Source organism: Prionailurus viverrinus, chromosome F1 (genome assembly GCF_022837055.1).
Source record: "Prionailurus viverrinus isolate Anna chromosome F1, UM_Priviv_1.0, whole genome shotgun sequence".
Lineage (NCBI taxonomy): Eukaryota > Metazoa > Chordata > Mammalia > Carnivora > Felidae > Prionailurus > Prionailurus viverrinus.
In genome coordinates this window covers 32,992,361-33,000,413 of record NC_062577.1, presented here as the reverse complement: position 1 = coordinate 33,000,413, position 8,053 = coordinate 32,992,361, and the positions used below count along the sequence as shown (strand labels likewise).

The window sequence follows — 8,053 nt, the reverse complement described above, 5'->3', positions numbered from 1 at the left end:
CCCCCATCAATCACCTGTATATCTTGGGGCATCCTGGAGGCTGTTGTTCCTTCTCTCACCACCTCCTCCGACGCCTGCATCCTCTGAAATCTCTCCTTCAGCGAGTCTCTTCTCTAGGGGAACGTTGGCCTCTTTGCTTCAATTTCCCCAAATGTACTCTGCAGAGGCACTGGTGTCCCACAGGCTTTCACTGAACTTTACATGTCCCAGATGGGCTGGAACTGCGAGAGAAACCCACTTGGCATGGAAGGTTCCACTGAGGGTCCTGGAAGCCATTCGTCTGCCCCAGCCTCGGGGAACCCAGGAGATGTTTATTCTGGATTTCATCTTAGACAGAGGTTTGTGGGTGACTAATTTCCTTGGAAGGTGGTCTCAGAAAGCACGGTGAGCGAGTGGGTAGCGGGATGAGAAGATGAGAAAGGGAACACAGCGAAGAAGGGAGCTTTCTCGGGGTGTCGACTGAGGCTGCAGACAGGTGTGCAGATCTGAGACTGTTCTCTGAGAGCCTGTGGATCACAATTCTGCAGAGTCCTTCCAGGGATGAGGACCCGGAACGTTTGTCCACCAATTCCCCTCTCCCATTGGTGGAGACTTGTTCCAACATCTTCGACAGCCAACCCTGTGGGCCCCCTGAGCAGTCTCCTGTGGCCAGGGAGCACCATCAGGCACAGAGACCCTGATGGCCGATGGCTCTTTGGCTCTGCCTGCAGTAGCCTCCAGGGTCGGGACGTGCGCAGGGCACATATGGCCTCTTCCAGTTTCCTTTTCTCTATGGCTCTCTTCTGACATCTGTTCTGGTCTACCTCTCTCTCACCACTCTAAACTCTCATTTCTCTTTATCAGGTCCCCTGTGACATTGCTTTTGTCCTCCCTGACTGCATTGTTTTTTTTTTTGAGTGAGCTATTGAGTTCTTATCTCGCATTGAGGTTTCTCTTGTTATCTGAATTCTCATAAATCGAATAATCGTCTACACTAAGCACAAAACAACTAAAATTCACCAACAAGTCAACAATCTGCTGTAACAAACATCCATCCTCGCTTTTGGTTTTGGGGAGTGAGGATGCGGAAGGAGCCTCAGGCGTCCCGCAGACATTCTGGGAATAGAATTGCAACATTGTCTGCTGCTATTGTTTAATTAGCTGTGCATCATAACTATTTTTTCCAAATTTTTCTTCTCTTTTTTTTTAAATATGAAATTTATTGTCAAATTGGTTTCCATATAACACCCAGCGCTCATCCCAACAGGTGTTCTTCTCAATGCCCATCACCCACCCTCGCCTCCCTCCCACCCCCCCATCAACCCTCAGATTGTCCTCAGTTTTTAAGAGTCTCTTATGTTTTGCCTCCCTCCCTCTCTAACCTTTTTTTTTCTTTTTTTTTTCCTTCCCCTCCCCCATGGCCAAATTTTTCTTCTCAAATATGATCTAAGATTGTGGAAAATATTGCTAGTCATATGCATGAGCTGAGCAGGCTTAAAAAAGACCTTTTCAGAAGATTTTGTAGCAGAGGAACTTGTTCAGTCTGTTGCTCATCAAGGGTTTCAGTGAGAGAAAGGAAAGGAGCCTGGGCACTTGATACCAAAAATCTAAGATGAAACTGAGAACATTCAGAAAAACAATGGCATCATCTTATGAGAACGGGGCAGATGTATCATTTCAAAGCAACTGAATTGCCCGCATCATCTCACCTTAGCAGGAGCTATGCCATTGCAAGCAGAGAAAACTCAAACGGATCACCGTTTAGCTCATGTCTGTGTCTTTCTGGTGTGTTTCTGTTTATCAGCTGCAACATCAGCAGGGACTGGGTGAGAGGGTGTTGACCAGTTTTCTGGGGTGAAATGTGGCTGAATATCAGACGACTGCTGGTTTACCCACTGCCTCTCACTGATTCGCCACCAGAGAGGGTGACTATATGCCCTCCATCCTTCTTCTTTGCCACCAAACTTCGACTCAGAAGAGTTTTCACTAATTAAGTAATAATTAAAAAAAACAGTAGTTTGCTTATTTTGTTTTGTTGTAAGCTATTTGAATTAGTTTTCTATTTCACTGTGATTCATATCACATTATTTTGCTTTATTTTTTTCCGTAAGACAGGTTTTCTCTGGCATACAAGAAAACCTCATTTGTGACTGATACTGTATATTATCACTGCTGAATATGAGAGAACTAGATGATGTTTTAAATGTATTATCTATGTAAAAATCCTTGGTGTATTTTTGCAGCTGTGTTTAAGAATGTTGTGCTGATACGAATGAATTGGTTTGAACACTGGCATGGGTTCGGAATGAATACTTTCTCCCAATTTCATAAGGAAAACTAATGTTCCTGCTATCTGAAAAGTCACCTTCCACACCATTTTTATGGTGGATTATAATGGAATAACAAAATATGCTTATATTTTCCTATTATTTCCTATTATATTTTCCTATTATTCGAGTATTCTCATACAAAGAATTATCTACCTCGAGCTTCATTCATTATCTGTCCAGAAGACGTAGTTGAGGCTTGAAATGCCAATCCTTCTTGCTTCCTTCCTTAACATTTTCTATGAGTATGTGAGCAGTGCAGAGTCTTATTTTCACACTGATATGAATTCGTCCTTCATTCTTTAACAGTATATTCTTTGGTGGATAAATGTCTCAGGTCCTAGATGAATAGTATATATGCATCTCAAAATTGTCTAAATTGAATGCATGTATATGCAAACAAATACTGAAATAATAAAGTTGGGTATAAATGACTCCATTTCATTTTTTTTCCTTTCTCTCTTTCCATTTTTAATTGAAATTTCATGTTGAACATTTCAGTTTTTGTACATAATTGTATAAATTACAAACCACCTTACCAGTGCAACTGTTTCTTGACCTAGCAACTCTACTTATCTTTGAAAATAATTTAAAGTATGTGCACATTTAGCAAAGTAGTGAACCAATCAGACCCGCACAATTCCTTTTCCCTTGTCCCAGAGATCCACTGTCACCTCTTGGGGCATTTTTTTTCCTGGTATTTATCACCATATTTTTTAGAGAGTATATATTTTTTCTTTTTAAATGAATTATCCATTTTTCTATCGTTCACAACCAAAGATCAAACCATCTGCTTTTTCTCGCTCTTTCTTCCAATGTGGCTATTGCCCAATTTTAGTTAAATCAGTAGTATAACATTTACTTATTATCACTGCACTGAGCAAGTAGTGTTCTGTGGGCATGTTTCTTTTCTTTACAACGGTCTTTTATTTTACGCTGGTCGATAGTGTTCTTTTTAGTGATGTTGTTTGCCTGCTTCGTTATCCCTCTTTCTATTTCCAAGTCCTCCTAAGTGCTCCAAGAGATTTTTCAGTCCCTCGAAATTGTCCCAATGTTTGGAGACAACACATGCTTATCAACCCCCTTTTTAGTCTCCATGGATTGTTCTCCCAAGGTCTATTAGGATGAGCAGCGCCTAATCCCAGGGAAACTGGTAAAGATGATGAATTCACACCTCAAAGCAGGTAACCGCTCTCAGGTGAGGGAGCTGGGGTATCGATCTGATAATTGCCATCAGTTGTTAAGTGAGATCTGCTTCTGGAAGGTGTTGATTGATTACCTCCCTTTTGTCTTTATAGGTAAAAAGGCAGAGTACCTTTAAATGATTCTGAAAGAAGTCTGAGCAAAAGGAGGCAGAAGTGACCTTTGGAATTTGTCCAGACTGTGCTGAAGTGCAGCGTCCTAGTGATATAGACGGGACATCTGTATACTGCATTGTGCAGCGACTGCTTTCACGTCTGCAGATTCGGTTTTGTTACTTGCTCTGGGTCTTGGATCCGTGCTTTCTTCTCTGTTGCTTTTTTATTTTCCTGGAGCCTATCCTTTCGGAACTACCTGGGAAATGATGCATAGGAAGTAAAAATAGGCGTCCTAACATATTTGAAACCGTCTTTAGGTTGACGCTTGATTGAGAATTCAGCTGGGTATAGAAAGCTAGGTTAAAATAATTCTCCCTCTCATTTTGAAAGAATTTCTCCGTTGTCAAAAAGGAAAAAGAATTTCCTCATTGTCCTATTGACTCCAGTACAGCTACTGAGAAGTCAGAGTGTATCTTACCTTCTGACCTGATGTTTCCCCCTACCCTGGAAACGTCTAGGATACACTCATTACCCACGATGTTCTAAAATATCATGCCAAGAACTTTGCTAAATTTCATTTTTTTCATGTATTATATGCAGTTCTTGATGAGCCCTTTCAATCTATAAACTCATGTTCTTCTGTTCTGAGAAATTTTCTCATATAACTCCTTTAATAACGTTTCTTCATTGTTTTCTCTTCACGGACATAAAATTAACCCAATATTGTTTCCCTTTGTTCATTAGGTACCTTTGTTACGCATTTTGTCTTCATTCCTACCCTCAACGCTCCACATATTTTTCGAGAAATTTCTTTGGCTTTACGTTCCAGGCCCTTTGTTGAATATTTCAATTTCTTTTAAGACCATTTCATTATCGCTTCCAAAAGATTTTTATTCTTTGTTCCAAAAAATTGCATCTTTTTCTTTCTACCTAGATTCATTCTTGTCTCCATGAAGCTATTTAAAATAGAGAGGCATTCTCTTTACAGTGTGCGAATGATCATTGGTCAGTTTTTCTTTTTATAAGAGCAAAGCCCAAATCACCTAATTTAAAGTTCTCTGGACATGAACAACTTTTGTCGGCATTAGGCCTACTTGCAGGGTTGATGGTACAGTGAGGCATTTAAATTGCAGTTGTGGCAGAAACTGCTCCTTGGTTTCCTAAATTAACCCCTCCCGCTTTTATTTTAAGGAACAGAATCACTTCCACCATTTTAAATATCAGCAGGACACGTGACCCCTCAGCAAGAGCCTCCCCACGGCTGCAACTTCCCAGTCACTCCCCTGCTTGTTCTCTGCTTCCTCTTTCCTCATGCAAAGGGCTGACAGGGTGCTTGGAGCCAACTTCCGCCTTGCTGAGGAGGACAGCACCCCAAGGCATGTGGAGACAACAAGCAGAAAGGGACAGTGTCCCTGGTTGACCATACTGGGCAGGGCTGCTGACCATCCTACATGCTCTTATGCCTCTTTTTTCCATGAAAGAAAAACCAAGTTCTACATGATTTGAACCACTAAGTTTTGGGGTGTCCTGTCTGCTGACAAGTATGGGGCGGGAGTCTCCAGATCCTAGTGAATATTAGTGCCTTCTCCCTCACTGTCTGGTTTCTCTAGAGAAAGATGCTCTGGTCTTCTGCCTGCTTCTTTACAACTTGACTTTCTACCATGCCAGGTGAGGAGATTGTCGCCTCTATACTCTCCCTGAATTCCGATTCCTCCCTCCGTTCCCGCGCCCATTTCCACGACCACATTACTTGTGCCCCATTAACAATGAGAGACTTTGATTCTTTCCTGAACTGATTGTTCCCAACCCTAGAAGGTAGGACATTTGCCCGTGTTTCCTTGTTTTAGGTGAAGTGTTTACCCTCCATTACGACTCATTTGTCCTCACCTTTCTTGCAGAGGTTTGTCCACGGTGGTGCTGAGCAATTACACCATGAGTAAACACTGTAGCAAGTTACATGAAACGTTCATTTGGTGCTACAGTTTAATTTAGCCTCAGAAAAACAACCAGGAACCCCCTGCTAACACCTATTCTCTGACTAGAAGAATATAAATTAAAATCAAGTGATATTTTTTTTTCTGTTCTAGGTTTAATAACCACAGGGAGAAAGACACTGGTAAGCTAGAGGCTCGGCTACAAAAAATCTTAACTCAAGTAAGAGTTTAGCCGTTTTGCATTGATGGGAGCTATACGGGGTGGGGGGTATGTTACTTTCTAAAATTCCTGTGAGTCCAGGAGTGACTGTCCCCAGTTCTGTGTTTTTGTCAACTTTAGGCAAACACTCAACATTCTGATCCTGATAGTGAACCCATTTGCAGACTTAAAGGTATGAATTCTTGTTATTCAAAATATTTAAGAAATTTAAATATGGATTTGTGTAGTTTTGAAAGTTTTATTTCTAAAATGTCATTTTTTTATTTGAAACTTTAGATGGTATCTGGCTCAATACCAGTGGAAGCTCGAATATTACAAGTTTTTTTTATTTTTTATTTTTTCAACGTTTATTTATTTTTGGGACAGAGAGAGACAGAGCATGAACGGGGGAGGGGCAGAGAGAGAGGGAGACACAGAATCGGAAACAGGCTCCAGGCTCCGAGCCATCAGCCCAGAGCCTGACGCGGAGCTCGAACTCCCGGACCACGAGATCGTGACCTGGCTGAAGTCGGACGCTTAACCGACTGCGCCACCCAGGCGCCCCATCGAATATTACAAGTTTTAAGTTATATTTACCTTTATTGTAGGCCAAAATGTGCAAGCATCAATGAGGCCAATCGCGAGGCAGACATCACGTCATATTTTTTTAATGAAGCATTATTAGACTTCGATAAAAGATTAACTATAGGATATAAAAGAAACTCTACATGGTAATCCCAGGGCTGGGAGAGGGTAGCGAGAGAAGAATACACTTCAAACAGGGTCCCTCCCAAGGCTGTAGCTGGAACCTACTAGATGCCAGGGAAGTTCACGGGTGGCATGGCATGCACCAGAACTGATCTGCAGAAACCGACCCTCCAGAATTCAGGCAGCGCATAAGTGACCTGCAGGTGATGGCTGCAACGTGGACCTGGGCTGCTGAAGGGGCACCAGAGCATTGGGTGACTGTGACGTGAACGGCGCGTGGTGGCCAGGCACAAGGGTGTGCTCGGCGAGCAGGAGCCCAGCCCCACGGCAATCCTGCAGGGCGGAGCTGGGAGGTGGGTCAGGTGTATGGACTTGCAGATGGAAGCTGGCATGGTAAGAGGCTTGAGATAGCACCCCTGTCGGGAGAACCACAGGAAGGTGATGGCTGGGCCACTTAAGGGCTGCAAGGTTGACATGGGACGGACTCTGTGTGATGGGCACAAGCCTGGGGCAGAGTGCCGCTACAGAACCTCCTTGTCACTGGGCTAACCTACCTGGAAGCAGCAGGGAACAGAGGAGAGCCCTTTCTTCCTTCAGTGTCCCTCTAGCAACCTCTGTTGAGAAAGTTCAACGTCACGATCACCTTGAGAAACTCCAAGCGGTTCTGATTCCATACCTCCGAGCTGCGATAAACAGTGACTGTAGAGCCGAAAGGCAACATAGCGCTAACTGGCACAGCACGACAGCTGGAAGTTGCTAAAGTAAACATGCAAAGTCAAAACCACGCAAGGATTGCTCAGAGGTAGACCGTGGGAGAGGAAGAGCCAGAAGAGTAGCAACAGATGTATTACAATTTAGATTAGGAAAGTCATTTTGTTTGAGTTTATTTTCAGGCAAGGAAAACAAGGAAAATACGATGATTATATATTTGCTATTGGTTGAGAAAAGAAACACAGTTCTGAAAAAGGACCTTATTTGCTTTTATTAAAATATATAACTTGGGGGCACCTCGGTGGCTCAGTCGGTTCAGTGTCTAAGTCTTGATTTCTGCTCAGGTCATGATCTCATGGTTTGTGGGTTCGATCTCCACCTTGGGATCTGTGCTGACAGCACTGAGCCTGCTTGGGATTCTCTCTCTCTCTGTCTCTGTCTCTCTCTTTCTCTCCCAGCCCCTTTCCCGCTTGCATTTTTATTCTTTCTCAAAAATAAATAATTAAACTTTAGATATATATAGAACTTTAATGGCAGAAACAGGTGGAGCACTGCCTCAACACGGATGTGACAAGATCAAAGCGGCAGGAGAATGGACAGTGAGGTGCAGAGAGACGGAAGGATCTTGGATTTGATTGACAAATCTTGGTGAGGGGACAAGCTGTGTAGGAAGATGTTGCAATACTGCTGAATGGGCTTCCTGATCTGGAAGAGGACGAGGATGGCACCACGGAATCTGTTAAAAGAACCAGAAGTGACATGGACTCACTGGCCTTAGAGTACCTCCGAGAGAATGTTCCTCCTACAGGAAGAGCTGGCTCTTTTTTCGTGGACGGATTTTTAAAAATTACAAAGATACGAAGTGTTTTCTTTCAGTCTCCTAATGCAGATCATTAA

At 42.9% G+C, this 8,053-nt stretch overlaps 1 pseudogene; it reads left to right on the top strand.

Annotated features, from left to right (window-relative positions):
- The first annotated feature begins 7,566 nt into the window (after window positions 1–7,566).
- Window positions 7,567–8,053, top strand: LOC125155052 (anaphase-promoting complex subunit 13-like; annotated as a pseudogene).